The 22,740-nt window shown below is 39.8% G+C and overlaps 1 protein-coding gene across 49 annotated transcripts in view; it reads left to right on the top strand.

Moving 5' to 3' along the window:
• Positions 1-22,740, top strand: part of CELF1 (CUGBP Elav-like family member 1) — a 74,935-nt gene that overhangs the window by 11,250 nt on the left and 40,945 nt on the right. For 7 of the 49 annotated variants that reach the window (XM_082747681.1, XM_082747679.1, XM_082747686.1 and 4 more), the window contains exon 2: positions 7,562-7,698. The exons of 41 other annotated variants lie outside the window; for them this stretch is intronic. The gene's annotated coding sequence lies outside the window, so the exon portion shown is untranslated. Of the gene's footprint in view, positions 1-7,561; positions 7,708-22,740 lie in introns of all 49 variants that reach the window. One more of the 49 variants, XM_082747682.1, reaches the window with a different exon arrangement.

The raw sequence follows: 22,740 nt of genomic DNA, 5'->3' as shown, positions 1-22,740 counted from the left end.
AGCTGAAGGTAGATGCCTAACCGCTGAGCCACCCAGGTGCCTCTTAAAATGTCTTTATTTTTTTATTTTTAAAAAGATTTTATTTATTTATTTGACAGAGAGAGATCACAAGTAGGCAGAGAGGCAGGCAGAGAGAGAGAGAGATGCGGGACTCGATCCCGGGACCCCGAGATCATGACCTGAGCCGAAGGCAGCGGCTTAACCCACTGAGCCACCCAGGTGCCCCTTAAAATGTCTTTAAAGTAGAGGTTTCCTTACAGGATTAATCAGCAGAACTATTATATAGTTTCTAATTTCTGCTGTGTAATGGAGGCTGTGTGTGTATATGTTCATTTTAAACTTACTTGAATTCCAGAACTGTAAAATTTTTCAAGAATGTTTTATATGTGTCATAAAATTCATATTGACTTAACATTTTTTCTGCTAAGGATTCTCCCGAAAATTTTATCTGCTAGGACAGAGGGATAAATATCAAAAATTTTTGAGGCATTGGGGCATGGGTGTTTTGTTTTTTTTTTCCTTCAGACTGACCATTGTTTTAACCTTTTTTTTAAAGTAAGCTCTATACCTGTTGTGGGGCTTGAACTCACAACCCTGAGATCAAGAGTCCCATGCTCTACTGACTGAGCCAGCCAGATGCCCCTGATTGTTTTAAAAAAATTTTTTATACAGAGAACATGGATTTTGTAAATATAAAAAGTAACATTAAAATTAGAATTTTTTTCCCCTCAAGGGATGAGAAAACCTAGTTAGGGGAAACTGTGAGTACTGCATAAGTTATTTCAGTTTCTAAAATGATGAAAGCATTTTATATCTTAGAACTTTGTGAAGTTCTGATGGAACCCTCGAGCAGCTGACCTCCCCACTTTAAGGGAAATAGACTCACTTTCAGAACAGCTTTTGAATTGTAATATTTTGATTTTTCTTTTCTTCCATTTAGAAAATAATGGTAGCAAATACAAGGAAAAATGGTGAGCTCTAGTTCAGAGACTACAGCGAGATCTGATGGATCTCACTTAATTTTAATATGCCACTTTGGAATGTGTTCATAGGTACAGAGTGGCTTTAGAAGGAACTGTTCACTAACTCTCTGACCTCCGTGGACTGCCAGCTCTTCTTTTAACAGCTGTGTTCAGCTTTGACAAAATGGAGTTGAATATCACTTTTGCCCCATGTTGAAACTCCACTGATAGTTTATTTTCAAGTTGGGAAATGTCTTTCGTTTGGGGATTATACAAAATGAAGTTTTTTGGTTCCAAAGCTGTTTAATTTTAGAGTGTTACACTTTTAATTTTGGAAGGTCAGTAGTCTCCATTTACATGACATTGCTACTCTTCAGCAAAAGAATCACTAAATTAGAAACTGTCACCACTTTCTCATTGTTCTTTTACCTTTTTTTTTTTTTTTTTTCCTGTGAGATTGAAGCAAGCTGTCACTGAGACTGGGGGAATGTGTGATACTTGGGCGATAATGTGGGGTAACTAAGAGTCTACATCTTTTAAGTTTTTGCTAGTTTGTTTTGTACAGTTAATTTACTGTAGGCTTTTCCCAGTTTCTTTGTGCTTGTAGCTTTTGTGTGTGGAAAACTTTCCTCTTTTCCTCCAGTCCCCTCCCCCCACACTACTATCACATAGTTTGGCTACTATTTCTTTCTCTCCTGCATGATTTCTGTTTGTGTGATGCTGCCAGTTACCGTTGCTAGATTGGTGGGATATTACTAGTGAGAAACACCTCTGTCTCCTGTTGGCCCCCTGCCTGATTCTGAATGCTGCTGTCTGAGCAAGAATATTAGGGGTCTGGAGAGTGAAAGGAAGTCAGGGTAGTGGTGACAAGCAACTTGAAAATGTTTAACTGACATCATCAGCTAGCTGGTTATTAACTGCATATTGAAGCAATACTGTGTTGTCATCATATAGTCCCTTTAAGCCTTAGAGCAGGTTTTTCAACAAGGATGTTTCACTGGAGGTTGTTAATGTGGTAAAATACTATTCCTTAAGTCCGTAGTTCTTAGATGGCTAGAGCAAGAGGAGTAAGCATTGTATTTTTCTTTTGTCAGCCCTTCCCTGCTCATGGTCCAATTTCTGTTTGTCATTTAGTGCACAGTTTCTCATGAAGCTTTTTCTATCCATCCATTCCAATACTGTATCGTAGGATATTATTTAGCATTTACTAGACACATTTTTTCGTTTCAGCAAGATTTTTAAGCTTTTTTGAGCATGGAGATTGCTTTACTGCTTAGTGTATTATATAACTTAAAAAATTTTTTTTAAAGATTTTATTTATTCATCTGTCAGAGCACAAGCAGAGGAGCGGCAGGCAGAGGGAGAAGCAGGCTTCCCGCTGAGCAAGCAACCTGATATAGGACTCGATCCTGCCTAAGACCATTGGATCATGACTTGAGCTGAAGGCATTCGCTAAACCAACTGAGCCACCATGGTGTACCCAAAAAAAAATTTTTTTAAGTATGCTTTAGGCCTAATGTGGGGCTTGAACTCACGACCCTGAGGTCAAGAGTTACATGCTTTCCTGGCTGAGCCAGCCAGACACCTTGTGTATTATATAACATTGGAGGAGTTAGGCACACAGTCCCTACAATGATTATACTCTGTGACCTAACCCTTCTTGTAACAGCTTATTGGACCAGAGGTAGATGCTTAACTCAAGCAGGGCAAATCCATTCTCCTAGGAATTTGAGGTTATGACTGAGATTTAAGTCTGTCAGTCTGTCTGTTTTTTTTTTTTTTCCTTTAAGATTTTATTTATTTATTTGAGAGAGAGAACACAAGCAGGGAGGAGGGCCAGAGGGAGCCCAGTGCAGGGGGCTCCATCCCAGAACCCTGGGATCATGACCTGAGCCAAAGGCAGATGCTTAACCATGTGAGCCAGCCAGGCACCCTGAGATTTAAGTCTTTAGAGAACAAACAGATAACCTAAAAGCATAGAACATGAAACATAGGGGCGCCTGGGTGGCTCAGGTCATGATCCCAGGGTCCTGGGATGGAGGCCCGCATCGGGCTCTCTGCTCAGCGGGGAGCCTGCTTCCCCCCTCTCTGCCTGCCTCTCTGCCTACTTGTGGTCTCTCTCTGTCCAATAAAAATAAATAAAATCTTTAAAACAAAAAACAAAAACATGAAACATAATCATGTGTCAGGAAGCAGTGAAAGCAGTGAAGGCCAGTCTGCAAGGAGGGATAATTAAGTAGATTCATCCTGAAAGAAGGATAGATGAGAAATGCACTTCTGGAGAGAAAGGCAGCCATCCGCATGCAGACTAGAAACCTCAATGCTTAAACCCTTCCCGAGTATGGCCTGTTGTACTTTCTGCCTTTGGATTCTTTGAGATACTCTGGTATCCTTTCAATTAATTCTTTTTTTTTTTTTTTTTTTTTTTTTTTGCTTAGGCTAGGTTGAAGGTTTCTCTTAGTTACAACCAAAAGCTTTGAAAAGAGTATAGAGCTCTATCTAACATTTCTTAAATTCATTTGAATTTTACAGGCCTAGGATCATGGTCATGGCTCTTTGGAAGATTGCCCTTTTTCCCCAGTATGCGTCCCCCACCCCCCTGTACTCCCTTAGGCTGCTTGAGGGCTTGGCTCCTCTGTCTGTGGTATAGATTTCCACCTATGTTGTAGCTTTTGGTTTATAGAGCGCTCTCTGGTGCTTTGCCAAAAAAGATTAAGATTTTCTTTTTACATGTTTTAAATGATTGTTTAGTTTATTTAGTTTCTTTGCTTAGATTATTCATTTTTTTCAGCATATATGACTGATAATAAAATAATAACTGCTATTTCAGTTAGGTACTTAAGGTGAGTCATCATTTTAAAATAATTTTTTGTGAGGCATATGGATTAAGTTCTTTTCTAGTTGAGTAACACGTTTGTTTTAGTTCCTGATTGTTTCCTCTTAAAGAAAGTTGATGGACTTGAATGGGATACAATAATGTGAGTTGAATGGCAGCTGAGACTTTAAACAAAGGGTAATGGTGAGTGGCTGTGTGCCCAGTTGATGGCGTCTGTCTGGTCTGGGCTCAGTTAGTAACTTGATGAATGATCTGGAATAGGAGCATCACAGTGGTGTTTTTCTCTTTGAGAAATGTTAAAGAGGGAGAGAGGGAAGCTCTGAGAAAGATCTTAAGTTTAAGGCTTCTAATTTTTTTCTTCCTGTGATCATTTGGTGTTTATTAAGTTGAAGGACTTTCTTCCAGAAAAATGTAAAAGTTACCTGTGATGTTAAGGAACAGGAATTAAGAGACTAGAGACAGCTTTGAAATGTGGGTTAGCATACAACCAGGAAGGAGTGAATTTGCAGGGTAGAAAGAACTGGAAGACATTATTTCACAGTGGAGGCCAACTGAATTGTTGTGACTGTGTACCTAACCAGTATTGCCCCTTCATGGAGTGCATGTGTGATATTGAGCTTAATGCTCTGCAGAGAGGAAGTTTTATTGTCCTCAGTGGTATTGGACCCTTGGACAAAGTAGAGACTTGATAAATACTTTTTAAATATTCCATGTTTGGTTGAATGGCACTTTAATTTGTTTTGAGACCGTTCAATACGGAGGAATAGGAAGAAAATCTTTTAAAATTGTAATTCTAAGAATTTTGTTTGTTCACATCATTGTCTTTTGAAGATAATCAGTACTTCAAGGAGTTTTCTGGAAAAAATGTAAGCAGCTTCCCATTGAAAGACATTAAGTTGGTAAGATTTGTACTGTACAGGCCTTTGTGTACCTCTGTAATCTTGAAACCTCATATTGTATATTGGCTGAAAAAAATCAGAAGGCTCTTAGACAATCCTGATTCTGGCTGTTTTCTCTAGCTCCAGAGAATAAGAAAAGGGGAATCTGATACTGTTGGCAGCCTGTGCTCTCTTGCTTTTCTGGGCCAAGAAATGCATTTAAAAATAAAATCAAGGAAATTGTAAACCAGTAGTAAAAATGAAAAAGCACCCAGGAGTTTGCTTCCTCTCATGTCCTGTGGCCTGAGTCTCTCTTTTTTCAAGCCTTTAGGCTGGTATTAAACTGATACGGCAAAACCGTGCTCTGGCTTTGTCCTTCTGTACTTCCCCTTTAAGATTTACGGGAAATAATCATGGAAAGACACCATGTTTATTATTTATTTGTTTTTATCATATACTGTTTCTGTTTAATACCCTCTGGATACATTTACAAGTGCAATTAAAAAAAAAAAGCCTGCACACTTCTTTATTGAAATCCAGTGCTATTTTTATTTATTAATGTTCATTTGTCTGGTGTAACTTTGCTCTGGCCTAAGTAAAACCTAGAGAAAGACTTGCTTCTGTTCCAGTAAGCATACAACTTAGAAAAATGTTTTCTTTTGAATTCTGACTGCTCCGACTTCTATGAACAAACCAGATCCACAGATCAGTTTGTAAACGATCTGTTTTCTTAAGGTATCTTCTAACAGAATGGGTCTCAGTGGAAGCTGAGTGGCAGCACACATTTAGCTGGGAGTAGCAGTTCATCTCCCTGACATATATCCCCTTTGTCCACACACAGCAGTTTTGGAGGCAGGCTTTGAAGTTAAATGTACACTTCTCTGTTCTGGTCCAGTTTGTCTTCTTTAATCCATTTTTCTTACTACATTTTGTATGCTGATGTATTTCTAATATAATCATATAGAAACTTGCTTTGGAGAACTCTGAAGTCTTGATGGGAGAAATTCTAAATATATTGTAAGCAAAATGGTGATCTTGAAAGAAATAGCATGCATAGGTCACTGAAACTGTTGAGTCTGTATTTGTTTTGTGAATGGGGGAAGGTTAAGACTTGAATATATTGAATATATTTAATTCTTTTGCAAGAGAGTCACTAAACAGTTTCTAATATTTCTTCAACATTGTATATACTTCATGATAATATTTCTTGAAGGTAGCTTGCTGAAGAAAAATTCAATCAAGCTTTCTGAATTGCCAGATCCAGAACATCAAAAAATGCTTTGGACACCCCCCCTCCCCCAAAAAAAGCCTGCTGGATCCACCCCCAGGAATCCTAGTGGGTCCCCATGGTAACAGCCTCCTTGCTTACAACTTGTCACTGTGTAACTGTCACTGGAGTTCAGAGAAAAGCCAGTATATCAAGAACTGTGTGGCATTAACTACTCCTTGATAAAATGCTCTTGCACATTTGAAAGGAGACAGAAATAGACAGTTAAAGGTTTTAATTTTTATGTTCCATTAATTAGATGCTTTAAAAAGCTGCCTAATTATGGTAAGGTGCAGCAGTGGAAAGGTGGGCAGGCATAGGAGGAAGCCATAGGCTCAGAAGGTTAGAATCTTTAGAGATTTTTCTTCTCTAATCCTTTCATTTTGCAAATGAGGTAAGTGAAATGCCTTACTTAGGTTCATAGAAAAGCGGAAGCAAGATTCCAGCCCAGGCCTTCTAAATTTTCCAGCATAATGTTCTCTTGTCTCTACTCACACCTTGAGTTTACTATGTCTCTACTTTTCATAAATGAAATCTCAATTTCTGAGGTAAGGAAAGGACCTTAGAGTTTATGCAGAGAAACTTTCTACCCAGCAAAGGAGTCCCTTCACCATCTTGGGCAGGCAGCCTCTGCCTCTTCCCTCAGGTGTGGTTATATCTTCAGTTAGCAAGAACCCCACTGCCTGAGTTCAGAGAAGATAGTTTTCTGTGGGAAATTTTAAAGCTTATATGCTTTATTTTTCTCCTCTAATAAAATAGCAGTTAAAAACCAGACCTGAATGTTTTTCATTAACCTCTTTAGCTCCATTTAAGTCTTGCTTGTCAGTCGTGACAAGGCAGATAATTCTTTAAAAGAATTATGTCCTGCCTAAACCCTACAACTTTGAAAAGGCAATGCCATATTTGGAACAAGTTTATCTTCTAAGGGGTGGAAGGGAAGAGATTGATAAATACTATATTCAGCTTAAAGTATTTTATAAGATGCTAAATAAGATGAAATTGATTATAAGCTAGAGTATCCAAAGAGGCCTCAATATATTTTAAAAGCAAAATCAAAGCCAAATAGGCAAGTGGGTTTGTATTTTTGTGGTGCATTTATGAATGCTTTTGTATAGAGTAGGTTCATTTACATATAAAGTGAGTTTTGGGTTCCGAACCAACATTTTTAAAGCAATTATTAATCACGTATGCCAAAAAAGCAGTTTCTGGTCTGTTTTTTGGCTGTTCTGTTGCTTAGTATGCCAGTCATCAAATGCCTTTGTCAGAGAGGGTTAGAGCTTTTATTTCACTTCTCCTCTTTCACAATTGCTTGAAAGGTAGTAATAGGTAAACATCTAAGATTATAAGCTTCAGGGGTGCCTAGCTGCCTTAGGCGGTGGAGCACGTGACTCTTGATCTTGGGGTCATTAGTTCAAGCTGTAGAGCCTCCTTAAAAAAAAATTATTAGCCTGAGATTTTTTTTTAATACCTTTTAAGAAAAGCACACTTGCATATTTTCTAAGATATACAGAAATGTTTTCAGTTTCTCAAAACACAGATATTTTTTCCTCGAAGAATTTACCATACCTAAAAATGGAGAATTTGGCTCCAAGATTAACTTTTCTTTTTGTCTTACCAGAAAATTAAAGTGAAAATGCTGTTGGCAGTCTTTTGCTGTCTTGACTTCAACACAGTAGAGAATGCTATAATGAAAATGTGTGGCTGAGTTTTTAATATTGGAATTTCATGACCACCAGCACTTGTTGTGCAGCCAAGGTAATTAAGGTAATCAAATATTTTAGTCATTAGTAGGTATGGCCTGGCTCTTAAAAAAAATCTCTGATCCTAACTTTATGCCCTGTGCCCTTTTCCTTTTTATTCTAAAAACATACTTAGTTATTCTGGCTCTTAATTTGACCAGTGAATTTTTCGCACAAAAGTTCATTTGCAAAATCTTTCTTGATGAGAAAATATGCCAAATTATAGTGTAATGAAAGAAATTGTTAGACTTCATATTGACAGGGGAGGGAGGAGAGACAGACAGACGGGTGGGATGGAAGAAGAGAGATATGGTTGCATCCTTACCATTTGGTAGACAAGAAAACTTGGGGTGTTAGGAACTTCACAGAGAAGAGTAACTTATTTAGGTCATCCATCTATTAAGTATTAGCACAATGCTGGTCTACCAGTCCACACTGCAGATGCTGTGCTCTTTTCCTGTACTCTTAATTTTTTTATTTTTAAAGATTGTATTTATTTATTTGACACATAGAGAGAGAGCACAAGCAGAGGGAGTGGCAGGCAGAGGGAGAGGGAGAAGCAGGTTCCCTGCTGAACAGGGAGCCTAATGCAGGGCTCTATCTCAGGACATGACCTGAGCTGAAGGCAGATGCTTAATAGGCTGAGTCACCCCCCCTCCCCCCGCGCCCCTTCCTGTGCTTTTCTTACTTGTTGAGGCCCAATCTCATAGCAATAATGAAATTATTTTTGTAGCCACTCCTTTTCAATGTGGTAGTATAATTTTTAACCATTAAATCAATGTTGTAAATTCAGTATCTCATTCTAGAAGTTCTTAGGTTGAGAGAGTTATGAAAGTGGACACATCTATTAACTGCCCTGATGTAAGGTATTTTTTTGTGTACCTTAACTAAACTGTTTACCTGTTTCTTTACCAAAAAATAGGAGTAATTTACCCGTAACAGAAGTGGCATGGAAATGTGATTGTAATGTAGGTAGCATTCACAGCATCCTCAAGTCTTTCTAAGGAAATGCATGGATCATACTGAAGTTCCTATTGGCAGATAGGTGGAGGTAACCCTCTTATGGGTCATTTAAGAGATCAGAAAAGTGGATGTTACAGCTTTATTTGGTTCCCTGGTGAGACATGATGTGACATTAAAGATTGTCATCTCCTCCCACCACCCCCTTTTTAAAATCTAGTCATTCTCTCCCAGCTCTCATGCCCTGCAGCCATCCTTTTGGCTCTGATAATTACTTGATTTTTTTTTTTTTTTAAAGATTTACTTATTTGAGAGAGAGTGCAAGGGAGAGGGAGAAAGAGAATTTCAAGCAGACTCCCCATTTATTATGGAGCTCTGTATGGGGGCTTGATTTCATGACCCTGAGATCATGAACTGAGCCAAAATCAAGTTGGGTGCTCAACCGACAGAGCTATCAGGTGTCCCAGAAAATTACTTCTTGATTCTAAGCAGCCACAGTCCATGAGCTCCTTGAGAACAGAGAGAAAGAGAACCCTGGTCTCTCCAGGGGGCGTTTCAGTCGATGCCATATTTACCAAGCTGTCTGTCTGGTCTGTGACCATGTCCTCTTTGTCTGGGCCTACATGAAAGAGTGTCCCAAATGCTATCTTGATACATATCCTCACTAGCAATCTTGTTTTTTTAAGCCTCCATTTACAGGTTGATTCACAGTAGGGGAGTCATGTTCAGAAACTTTTTCCGATAGCCTGAATTTTCTTGTCTTTCATCTCTTTGCTTCTATTTATGTTCTTGGTACCTCTTCCTTGAGCTTGCACCTTCTGCATAGTTGACTCTATTATATCATCTTTGGGGCTGCAGAATAAAGTTGGAAGATTTTAAAGTTAAAGTTCCCAGAATAATGTAGTCGCCCACATTGCACATATGTCACATTTTGAGTTTACTAGTTAAGCCTCTAAATATGTGCTTTATATACAGTATGTGCAGTGTGATGACTTAGGTTGCCATGAGAACCTAAAAATTTTAGGCTTAAATTGTTCAGCAACAGACACATTTTCCCCTTATTGTCTTAGATGGAAGCTGATTTCTTCTTTTGTCTAATATACCTTTTACAAATTGAGATATTAGGCAGTGGCCATTCTCAATATATTGTCTCTTGCTAACAGGATGGGTAGTTTCTTTGATTGCCTGTTATCAGTCTTCCATGCTCTGGTTTTTTTGCTCTGTGCTTGTCTCTTACTATTTTCTTTGCTACAGGATAGAATTAGAAGTAGGATACTATAAGCTTTTCCCTTTTAAAAAAGTGCACCTAGTATGAGAAGAGCTATATAGTGGGAAATCCCTAACACACCTGGGAATTCTGGTCTCATGTTAAGCCTCCTGAGATGAGCTATAGTGGTAATGTTTGCTTGAGAACTTTTTTTTTTTTTTAAGTGTTATAATGCTTGGAATACTGAAAAAATAAAAATAAAGTATTGTAATGTTATTCTGTCATCTGAAAACAATTCAGGTTTACTTTGAATAAATATATGTTATTTTGAGTAATTTTTGGCCAAGGTAACTTGTTTATTCTTGACTGGGTTTAGTCATGAGGACTCCCTTTTTGGACCAGGAAGAACAAGAGATAAAAGGATGTTAGAAGTGGAACATACTTTTTAAAAAAAAAAAAAGGTGGAACATACTGTATATTGTTTAGTGTTAAATCTATTTTGGGTCATGGACCCCCTTTTGAATTCAAATCTGGTAAAAAGTTATGGACCTGTTTCCCTGTAAACAGAAGTAAAATATGACCCTTGAACAACGCAGAGATTAGGAATGTGCTGACCTGGCACAGTAGAAAACCCACTTAAAACTTTTTTGATTCTCCAGAAACTTTACTAATAGACTGCTGTTGACTAGGAAGCCTTACTGATAACATAAATATTTAACACATATTTTGTATATGTATTACATACTGAATTCTTAAACTATAGAAAAAATGTTACTAAGAAAATCATAAGGAAGAGAAGATGTATTTATAGTACTATACTGTATCAAAAAAAATGAAGTAAGTGGATCTGTGCAGTTTAAACCCATGTTGTTCAAGGGTCAGCTGTGCATAAATTTACATATATATGTAAAATTTTGCACATAATATAAGGGAGTTTATGGAATATCCATGAACTATCCATGAATTCTGAATCCTTAGATACAGACTGCTGTTGTACTGTATTTCACTTGAGGAAGGGGGAAATGAGAAAGAAATAACTAGCGCAAGGCCACACTATAGGTGTTGATAGTCATTTTGATTTTGAGGTTATACTGTAATCACCTTGGTATGGACAGTTGTGGTCTTTTGCATTGTGTTCTTTATTTTTACCTCCTTGTCCTCACATAAATAACCTCAGTAAAGTATGTAATAAATAATTAAAGCTGTGCAGCATATTAATTTCATAATAAATTACTTTTTGGGAAGTCAAAACAGGCTGCTCAGAAAAACTAAATACATTTAAACCACTGTGTATAATAAAGAGATTTTTAATCTCTTAAAATGTTGAACACTTGCATGTCTCTTTTGTTGGACATGAAAAGTGCCTGTGGTGCCTCTACTAGAATCCTGATGTGTTCTTTTTCAGTATATCAGACAGTGTAGACAAGGCTCTGCCTTGCACTAGGAGATCTAGGTAGTGGGATTGAGAGATCAGGTTTGCTGTCATTTAGCATTTTTTGTTCATCATCACTACATTACCTACAAGGGGCAAAGGAAAAATGTCAAAATTCCAAATGGTTAGTTTGCTGATAAAATATATTAGAACAAGTAATTATGGCAGATATGTTTTTTCTGGATAATTTGAAGAGTTTTCTTAAGTTTCAGAGAAAATGCCTTCCTGGGGGGCTTCCTAGTGTATTTGTGTATTTATACCCCGTAAGCTTGGGCTCATGCACACATATATATCAGACAATTCAGTGATGGGAAGGAACAAGGCAGGGCTGTCTTCTTTGGAGCTCTCCTTCATGGCCGAATGACTGGCAGTATTTTGTAATCAAAGATCTCAGAATATATCAACATCAACATTTTTTTTTCTTTTTTTTAAGAGAGCATGGGGGTGGGTCAAGGGGCAGTGGTGGGGGAGAGAGGGAGAGAAATATCATCTTACGCAGGTTCCTGCCCAGTGTGTAGCCTGTCGCAGGGCTCAGCCTCAAGACTCTGAGAGCATTACCTGAACCAGAATCAAGAAGAGTAGGACATTTACCTGGCTGAGCCACCAGGCACCCCTCCCCCCTTTTTCTCCTTCTTTTAAAGGTGATGTAAAATTCCCTCAAAAGGCTAGGCAGAGATATCTGAGATACAAGAATATGATCCTAAAAGTACGGTAAGAGTGATGATGTTAGAGTGGATGCTGAGTTACGGTCTGAATTCATTTGTCTTTTTTTAGAATATATTTTCTCTGAAGTCGGCAAAAACTATACTTTTTTTTTTTTAACTTTACAGTTTTAAATTACAGACTCAAGGAATTTCAGAAATGGAGGGACCTTAGAAATCATCTAGTTCAAATACTATAACCTCATGTTTAAGATAATGGTGGGTGCCCTTAGTGGAAGTGCTGGTAGGTGGGACCTATGGAAGAACATCTAGGTCTGTCTCTCCTGTTTTTTTCTGAATTTGTATAGTGTTTATGGTTGGTACCCCACACTTTAGCACTAGTCAGATGGTATCAGCCTTTATTATCTCATGTATTAATCTCGCCTCAGGACTAGGTATTAAGTGTTGGGAGTCAGTGATTATGGTTGTTGTTTGTACTATGGCCTTTGTAAAACTGAATAAGACAGTACTTGGTTAATACTCGATGGATTCATTACAAGCTACAGTAGGGCATCCTTTGAACCAATCAGCCATGCATTTTTTTAATCTTGGGAGAGCTCACTCTGGCCAGAAATTGAGCTTTTGATACACTTCACATTGAGATGAATCTGGATGAATGGTTCTAAGCGAAGTAATTTTTGGGAAAAAAAAAAATATTTGGCTTCTGGTTATATGAACCAGCATCTTGGGAAATTACGGTTTTAAAAATTAAATCAGAGGAGCACCTGGGTGGCTCAATTAGTTGACTCGTGATTTTGGTTCAGGTCCTGATCTTGGGGTCATTAGATCTACCCCCGCATTGGGTTCCACACCTGGTGGAGGAGTCTGCTTGAGATTCTCTCCCTCTGCCCCTCCCCCTGAAATAAAAAAATAAAGCTTTTTAAAAATTACATGAGAGGGGTGCCTGGGTGGCTCAGTGGGTTAAGCCGCTGCCTTCGGCTCGGGTCATGATCTCAGGGTCCTGGGATTGGGTCCCGCATGGGGCTCTGTGCTCAGCGGGGAGCCTGCTTCCCTCTCTCTCACTCTCTGCCTGCCTCTCTGCCTACTTGTGATCTCTCTCTGTCAAATAAATAAATAAAATCTTTTAAAAAGAAATTACATGAGAATTTATTTTGACTTGTACTATCTGCTGTCTCTTCCCTCCCTGCCCCCCACCCCGACCCTAAAACATAGTCTTAAAGTTGGAATGAGATCTTGATTCTGAAAACAGCAAAGGGCCAGTGAAGGTTTAGGGTGTTCACACAAATAGGAAATAACCTTTTTTCTCATGTTCAGTTTAATAATCTAAATGATAAATTAAGCCTCACGGCTACTGTTGATCTAGTGAGAATCTGACCTAGTAAAGTTTCACACTGTCTTTTCTGTTTCCATGCTGGGGGATTCTTGGTGTAAGTGACTGAGATTATTGCGAAGTTCCTTGACTGAAATAGAATCTCTCAAACCCTTCTTCAAGTACCAGCCTGTGTGTTTCTGGTTTTTGTCTGGAGCATGTGAGCAGAATGCATGTGTGTGAGATAATTGGGCTTTTACTAATGGCCCCCTTTCAGCAACCATGTATGGGTAAAGCTGTTCAGGTCCCTGCTCCTCCCTCTCTGAGCACGGAGCAGAATCTGTTCTGCTGAAGCTGCTGTTCCACTTTTCAGCTTTCTATATTTGTACAGCAACAGCAGGAGCAGCCCACTAGCTAGGCGGCGTAGCTGCCCTGTGCACCCATATTGGCTCAGGCCTGAGCAGGGCATGCAGTTTGTGTTCTTAACGTGCGTCCATCTGTCTGTCTGTGTACATTTCTGTGGAGGCCTGAGGTTTTCGAGTGAAAGAGGTGATCTGTTTGTCTTTTCTGTTTTGTCAATTTTAAATTGTAGAGAATGTTTCAGGATCTTGGGGATGGGACAAGGAGGCAAAATTTGTATTATTTAATGAAGTATGTTTTAGGGAGGAAAGCCAAACTGGTAAAAATACAGGGTCAGAAATGGTCTTTGGGTTCTTTTAGAAACTTAACTTTTCAAAGAAATAGTCTTTTTTTTTTCCTTTTATTTTTTACTGATGTCAAAGATCAGTTCTTCGGGGTAGAAATGAATTCCTTGTTTGGCACACAAATTTCCTGATACAAAATTTGAGTAGAAAAGACTGAGACACCTCCACCTCCTTAAGAAACGATTTTGTACACATCTTTTTGGAAGAGGATGTAGTAGGAGCTAAGTCACTTAACGCAGCTCTTTGCTGGGAAAGGAACTGTGGGAAGTGCCCTGTTTTGGGCTTTGTAGCTAGTGTTCTATGCTGTGTTGGGTGGATTCAGAGTGCTTTGTAAAGTTTGGCCTTACAGAGGGCTTGCAATGTTTTTTGGTGTCATGTCTATTTAAGGAATAGTAGGGGATGTGACATGTAGACAGATTTCAGGCTATTTTCAAAGAGTATTGGGTTCCTTACTCTGTTTTTAAAGGATCACCTTCTTGGTTTGTTATGAGATACTCTATGTAGAAATGAATTCTTCACTTTTGATCAACTTTGGTCTAAATTTAAGTTTGTTTCTTTGTTTTACACTTTCCTTTTACTCCCCTCCCCCACCATGAGTCATAAGCATGCAGAGTTGGGAATAGAACTTGTCAGCTGAGTAAGGATGAGACAGTTCTCTGCACATATTTGTTTGCTGTGGCCGATGAAGAGAGAAAGGGACTAAATGCTGGAGAAACACAGTTCCCTGAGGCAGCTTTTTCCTATGGCTGTGTGGTATGGTTGGAGAGTTCATGTGACTATTTGCTGATAGATTCTGGCTTTGAATCACTTTAGGAATCTGTTTAGTGACTTGTCCATTGTTGGCTTTGGCATATGTATTTGTTTGGAGTTTGAGACCTGATGAGGAGCCTCTGGTAGGTCCTGCATACTTAATGATTTTCTAAAATTCTGTTGAGTGTGGCTTTAAATTGGCTTTCCCCTCCCTCTCTTGGCAGCTATTAGTGCCCATCTCATTTTACCATCCTGATGTTTTCCCATTTATACTATGAATCACTATACACCCTCTGTCAGGGCTGTTGTTGGAGATTAAAATCAGTGGCAGCTTTTTGATTTTACAGCTTAACTTCAGTAAAGGACACTGGCTACCATGTCTCAATTTATGTTTTCCCTTTGTTTTTGATATTTTAAGAAATATATATATATAATTTCCCTGGTCTCGTTTTATTTATTTATTTTTTTTCAGTGCATGTATTTTGAAAGCTTCCACAATTTTTGGAGGGTGTGATGGAGGTAATAAATGTTTACAAATAAATAAGTAAATGCTCTTAGTACAAGTGGTTCAGGGTGCCTGGGTAGCTCAGTTGTTAAGCCTCTGCCTTCCGCTTAGGTCATGATCACAGGGTTCTGGGATGGAGCCCCACATTGGGCTCAGTGGGAAGCCTGCTTCTTTTTCTCTCACTGCCCCTGCTTGTATTTCCCTCTCTCACTGTGTCTCTGTCAAATAATAAATAAAATCTTTAAAAAGGGGAAAAAAAAAGATGTTCAGTATTTCCTAATGAAGATTATGCTTAAACCGGTTGCTAACAGTCATAGTTGGAGGTTGAAGATGGGTCAGCCAGTCATTGCTTTCTTACCTTTTCTTTTTTTCCCCTTAAAGTACGCTCCACTCCCAGTGTGGAGCCCAACATGGGGCTTGAACTCACGACATTGAGATCAAGGCCTGAGCTGTTGAACAAGAGTCAGACGTTTAACTGACTGAGCCACCCAGGTGTTCCAACAGTCCACCTTTTCTTATTCATTCATTTATTTATTTATTTATAAGATTTTATATATTTATTTGACAGAGACACAGTGAGAGAGGGAAATACAAGCATGGGGAGTGCGAGACAGAGAAGCAGGCTTCCCACTGAGCAGGGAGCCCGATGTAGGGCTCTATCCCAGGACTCTGGGATCATGATCTTAGCTGAAGGTAGCTGCTTGATGGCTGAGCCACCCAGGCACCCCAACAACCCACCTTTTTAAAGATTTTATTTATTGATTTGGCAGAGAGAGAGAGCACAAGTAGGCAGAAGACAGATGGTGGTGGGGGGGAGCAGGCTCCCTGCTGAGCAGAAAGCCTGATGTGGGACTTGATCCCACGACCCTGGGATCATAACCTGAGCTGAAGGCAGAGACTTAACCCACTGAGTCACCCAGGCGCCCCAGCCCACCTTTTAATAAAAATATTTCTGTAGAGTCTTAGGTATTCCATTCTGTAAAGATAAAATTATCTTGTTAAAGAGTAAAACTTCCGGGACTCATCCTTTTTCAGTATAGGCACCAGCATTAGTGTCTGTTCATGATAGCAAACATTGATTGAGCACTTTGTGTGTGCCAGGTGCTGTTCTCAATGCCTTATGTATGTAAATCCCTCAATTCTAACAAATACCCTATAAAGCAGATACTGTCATATAGACAGTTTTCCACGTGAAGAAGCAGGTATAACAAAGTTAAACAGTTTGTCCCTGGTTTTCCTGGCTAGTAAGCAGAAAAATTGGGCTTATAAAGTGGTGGTGTGACTCCAGTGTCTGAATGTAGGGCATGTTATAAGGTTTATAGTAAATACTTGTTTATTAATTTTATTAACATATATGGAATATTTGGGATTATTGAATTATGAATTAATCTAACCCATCTTAATTTTAGGATTTCCTTATGAAAATGATTATGACTTTGGTTTTGCAGCTCTCTGTCAGCTAACTCATTTATTGATGATAAAAAGCTACAAAGCAAATGGCAAGTTCATGGAGTATCCCCAGAATTACCAGTTTAATCTCTGCTAGTGTCTGCCTGTTTACAGAAGATATTGGAAGCAGAATTAACTTCAGCTTCTTTAACTCTTGTTACCTGCCCTTCATATCATCAGGAGATGTTTTGACGGGGAGTATGAGAAGAGGGGGGATCGGCAGGTTTTGCCTCATCCATTAACTGATCTCTGTGAGTGTAACTGGGTAATAGGGAGATCTGTTCAAAAAGAATGATGATGGGAGAATTATTGGTGGGTTGAGTAATTTCAGTGGAGGGTAGCAAAAATGTTACTCTCTCATAGACAGTGTGATTGAATAGCACAAAAATTGGAGATAGACGGGGAAATAGGAATTGGGTCTCCTGAGACGTTTTAGTCTTTCTCAGATTGATGGCAGATTTTCCCTTGGCATGTATGCTTTTCCTTGGGTGTATGCTGTCCTTTGTGGTTCTTGTTCTTTTTTGTGTGTAAGTCATGTTTTCTGAACAAGCCTGAAAACTCATTAAGGACAGGGATTGGGCCTTTTTTGTGACCTCTCCTAGTTCTCAGTATATATAGAGGATGTTTTCTATATGCATTTTTGATTGACAGAGTTCCCATTTTATGAAGAGCTTGTTTTTTAAAAAATGAAGTCAAAGTACTTCAAGTTTAATTTTGTGGAACAGTGGGATTTTTTTTTTTTTTAAATAGTGATTTGAAGGAGGTGAAGATCATATAAATGGATATTTAAATGTGAGGAACACTTTTAGGAGCACAGTTCAAGAGTGATGAAAGCATGATAATTGGAAGTCACTTTTTTAAAAAGTGACAGTATTAAGGAGATATTTAGAATTTGCCCCAGGGCTGTGTATCCTTTGGGATGAATCAAGCTATGCGAAACTGATTCGCTGAAGCAGAGGGGTAAGTTTTGTATTTTCTGGCAGATATCCTAGCCATCTCAGAAAGCATCTCCACAGCAAAATTGTTTTGTAGGATTGTGGTGTTAAGAACAGAAAGATTAAATAAAGTTTACTGCTATTTAGCAAAACAAAATAAACTTCCCCGAGACAAGACCATATGGAAGCATCCTGCTTGAGTGCCCATGTGTTTGGGGTGGGGTTGGGGCAGATGGTACAGGCAGGGTTCTTGGCTTCTTGGTCAAGGGTTTTGGAGATGATGGAAGGTAGATGCTAGGTGCTGAGGAGGGGCTGTTGTATGTCATGTGTATTGGGCCTGTCTGCCTAAGAGTTGGGAGTGAGTTCAGTGAAATGATCTTGATGTTTGGGTAGTGTGGGGGTAAGATAAGGGGAAAGGATGACTTGGAGTGATACCTGCAATTTGATCTTAACCTCCCTCAGAGATTAGGGAGGGAGAGACAAGATACGGTGTGAGAAGCAAGATTCCAGATCCCTGGCCTCTTCTGTTCTCTAGAGCCTTTAAGCACCGATATTGCAGGACTGTAGGATTTTTCTGTTTAAGCTTGAAGCTGATTTGATTCCTTTTTGAGATACTAGGCCAAAAGCTGTATTTATAGAACTTGTTTTGACATATTATCTCACCCTGTCCCTTGCCTTTCTTACTGGAAGCCAGCTAATGTTGCACTCTGCCTGGCAGGAAAGGTTGATTGAAGAAAATGTACACATAGATATACAGCTGAGTGATTGAAAATAGCTCCAAACTTTGTAAATAGGCCAGCCATAAGGTTTACAGTCCAAGCTGTGTGAACATCAGTTGAGTTGCTGGGATAATTTCAAATGGTATAATGTCCTTGCCCCACTCACATGTGGTGTGGATGCTGCTTTACCTGGACAATGGCTTTTTCCACACAGAAGTTTCAGACAGAGCAGGAGAAAATGCAAAACAAAGTGTTTGTTTTGGATTAGAATAGGAGTTGGGATTTTTCTTTACTGTGTTCCTCATAGTTTCAAATTTTCTTTAATAGTTTTATTTGTAGAATAGGTATTCCAGAAATATTCCATATTCAAACAATTCAGCCAATATTCCACTTCTGTAGCCTTGTTAACAGTTTCTTTTTTATCCTTCCAGACTGATTTTGTTCCTGTACAAGCCATGTGTAATTTCTTTCTTACTGTGTAAATATAATCTTGATCAGTGCTTAATGTAGTGTATTGGAATTGCCTTAGTCTTTTTTATAGCTGAGGCATTCCATTGCAGTGCAGCACCCAGCTGATGGACATGTATGTTTCCAATGTTTGCTAATATAAACAAAGTTCACATTAACGCCCCTTTGCATGCTTTGTGTACATCAGATACAAGTGTATTTGAAGGCTGTATTTCTAAAATTGGGATAGCTGGATTCCTGGGGCATGTGCTGTTTTCATTATTGAGAAGATACTTGAGATCCTTTTTTATATTTTGCAATACTACCCACTAACGGATGTTACTAGTGGACGGAAAGATCTTAGTGCAGTGACGGTCACACTACCACCCCAGTTACTTGAATGAAAATGTATAACCTGAAATGGAAAATTTAAGAAACCTTCTTGGGACAAATTTAATGATCAAATCCAGCAATCTTTATTGTTGGTGAAGAGGCCAATTGTCCAGAGTAGGGAAGTCAAATATCTTTTCTACTCTCAGAATGTTAGTTTTACCTGTTTATGATCTCTGCTGATTAGAAAAACATTTGTGGTCTGTGGCTCATTCAGCCCTCTCTTAAAACAACCCAGATGGATACTGTGAGACCATTTCGTCATCAGAATTAGCTGCAAGTAGTTATGTTTTCTGAGGTTTATTTTATTATTATTATTTTTAAAGATTTTATCTATTTGCCGGGGTGGGGGATGGACACAAGCAGGGGGAGTTGGAGAGGGAGAAGCAGGCTCCCCACTGAATAGGGATCCCACTGTGGGTCTTGATCCCAGGATCCTGGGGTCATGACCTGAACCGAAAGCAACCACCTAACGACTGAGCCACCCAGGCATCCCTGATATCTAAATTTTAATAATCACCTCAGAAAATAAAAACAGGGACACCTGGGTGGCTCAGTGGGATAAAGCCTCTGCCTTTGGCTCAGGTCATGATCACAGGGTCCTGGGATTGAGCCCTGCATTGGGCTCTCTGCTCAGCGGGGAGCCTGCTCCTCCCCCACCCCACCCCCACCCCCACCCCGCCTCTCTGCCTACTTGTGATCTCTGTCAAATAAATAAAGAAAATCTTTTGGGGCACCTGGGTGGCTCGGTGGGTTAAGCCTCTGCCTTCGGCTCCGGTCATGATCTCAGGGTCCTGGGATCAAGCGAGCCTCCGAATTGGGCTCTCTGCTTGGCGGGGAACCTGCTTCCTCCTTTCTCTCTGCCTGCCTCTCTGCCTACTTGTGATCTCTGTCTGTCAAATAAATAAATAAAATCTTAAAAAAAAAATCTTTTAAAAAAATAAATAAAAACAAAGTAGTATTTGAAACCCCACCACCACCACCACAAAAAAGCATTTTACAGACTGATTTATTTTACCAAATAGAGTGCTGTGACTGCAGAAAGTACAAGCCTCACTGGTTGGTGGTGAAACTTGGGTGGCTTAATCCGTTTTCTTTACTTTTGTTCCCTTGTTTGAAAAATGGGAGTGAAAATTCTAAAGAATCTCCTGAGTGCTCAGAAAAATAATTATAAAGTCATTTCCAGAAGGTTATGCATTAGAGAACTGAGTCTTTAGAGACATCAAGATTATAAGGTAATTTTAAAAGTGACTCTGACAGTGTTTTAGAAAAAAATTAGTCACATTCTGCCTACATGGTACCAACATATGGTGCAGCCCTGATGAGCTGCACAAGTGGGCTGAAATCAAAATGCATTTGGAGAGAAGAGCAGTAGTGACTCACTAGATGAGACAGATTTGGCCTTATGGCAGGGCCGGGAAACTAAGGCGGAACTGGTGGTCTTAGAACATGCCAAATTTGAGCAGTAATGCATGAGTATTATGGGAAAGTAGAATGAACCCTTGTGTTTGGATTAGATGCTTTGTCCAGGGTCTCAGTTGTTGTAGCTGGGCCCCATCTGTGTCTGTAGAGCCCTTTCTCCACACCGAGGGGAATTTTTGCTGCCTCTGGACTTCTGTGTACATGGTTCCCTGTGTCTTTGAAGGTAGAAGCCACTAGGCAAATATTTAACATTGATAGGCCTGGAACATTGGGTTCAAACTAGAAAGATACATAAAAGAGTTAGCAGTTCTGCCCAAAGAAAGCTGCACCCTAGCTTGGCTACCATATGTAAATTGCTGCTGCTACATCTAGCAGTTTGTTGCCCAATACTGACAGCACTGCCAGGGAAACAGGAGGGGCTAAAGGCAGAGTGAGAGTCCTGCACCCCACTCCACCCCCCAATAGAGAGCTGTATGGAGAAGAGAAGGGGAGTACTTAATGGGGATTTGAGAATTGCTTTGAGGGTATAGGCATTTGGGGATGATGGAGGAACAGAGGTGTTTTTTTGTTTGTTTTTTGGTAGTGGGCTCCACACCCAGTGCAGAACCCAATGCAGGGCTTGAACTCACAACTCTGAAACCAAGACCTGAGCTGACACCAAGAGTTGGACACTTAAACTGAGCCACCTGGCTGTCCCAGGAACAGAGATTTTTATTTTATTTTAATTTTTTTTAAAGATTTTATTTGTTTGACAGACGGAGATCAGAAGCAGGCAGAGAGAGAGGAGGAAGCAGGTTCCCTGGTGAGCAGAGAGCCCTACTCGGGACTCGATCCCAGAGCCCTGGGATCATGACCTGAGCCAAAGGCAGAGGCTTTAACCCACTGAGCCACCCAGGTGCTGCAGAACAGAGATTTTTAAAAATGTATTTTTGCATTCCCTATATGCCTCTCCTGACCACCTCCGAAAATGGGATGCCTCTTACTTAGATATGTATATAAGCATATGGAAAGATAACTAAACAGGAGATGAGATGGCAGATCAGGATTTTTTAAAAAAGATTTCTCTATTTTATTTTCTTTTTTTTTTTTTCAAAGATTTATTTTAGAGAGAGAGAGCTAGTGAGCACATGAGTGGGGGGAGGGGAGAGAGAGAGAAGCAGACTCCCTACTGAGAGCATAGAGCCCAGCATGGGGCTTGATCCTAGGAGATCACAACCTGAGCCTCAAGACCTAAGCCAAATCAAGGGTCAAGATGATTAACTGACTGAGCCACGCCCCTCCTTTTATTTGGCGGGGGCGGGGGGGGGCAGAGGGAGGGAGAGTCCTAAGCAGACCCTGTACCTAGTGCAAAGCCAAATGTGGGGCTTGATCCCATGACTCTGAGACGATGACCTGAGCAGAAACCAGGAGTAGGACACTTAACCAAATGCACTATCCAGGCACCCAAAGATGGTAGATCAGAGAAAATAAGAACTAATAGTCCAACTCAACCCCTTTAGTGTACTACTTTTTTTTTTTTTAAGATTTTATTTATTTATTTGACAGAGAGATCATAAGTAGGCAGGCAGAGAGAGAGAGGGAAGCAGGCCCCCTGCTGAGCAGAGAGCCGGATTCGATGTGGGGCTCTAACCTAGGACTCCCAGGACTCCCTGATCATGACCTGAGCTGAAGGCAGAGGTTTAACCCATTGAGTCACCCAGGCGTCCCCCCCCCTTTTTTTAAAGTAATCTCTACATCCAACGTGGGGCTCCAATTTACAACCCTGAGATGAAGAGTTGTATACTCTATCAACTGAGGCAGCCAGGTGTCCCCAGAATCTTGATGAAAAAGAAACGATTTAAAAATTGTTGCCCTGTTGCACAGTAATACTAATACTGAACTGTACACCTAATTGAGTTGAGATAGTAACTTTTATGTATGTGTTTTTGACCACATTTTTTTTTAAAGATTTTATTTATTTATTTGCCAGAGAAAGAGGGTGCGGACGTGCACACGTGGGGAGTCGCAGGCAGAGGGAGAAGCAGACTCCCTGCTGATTACGGATCCCTGTTCGGCACTCTGTCCCAGAACCCTGGGATCATGACCTGAACCAAAGGCACACACTTAACTGACTGAGCCACCCAGGTGCCCCTGACCACAATTTTTTAAAGCTGGGAAAGAATTATTA

The sequence above is a fragment of the Mustela nivalis genome (assembly GCF_964662115.1).
Source record: "Mustela nivalis genome assembly, chromosome: 9".
In the NCBI taxonomy this organism is placed as follows: domain Eukaryota; kingdom Metazoa; phylum Chordata; class Mammalia; order Carnivora; family Mustelidae; genus Mustela; species Mustela nivalis.
The sequence above is the reverse complement of the archived record's forward strand: the minus strand, read 5'-3'. Positions and strand labels throughout refer to the sequence as shown.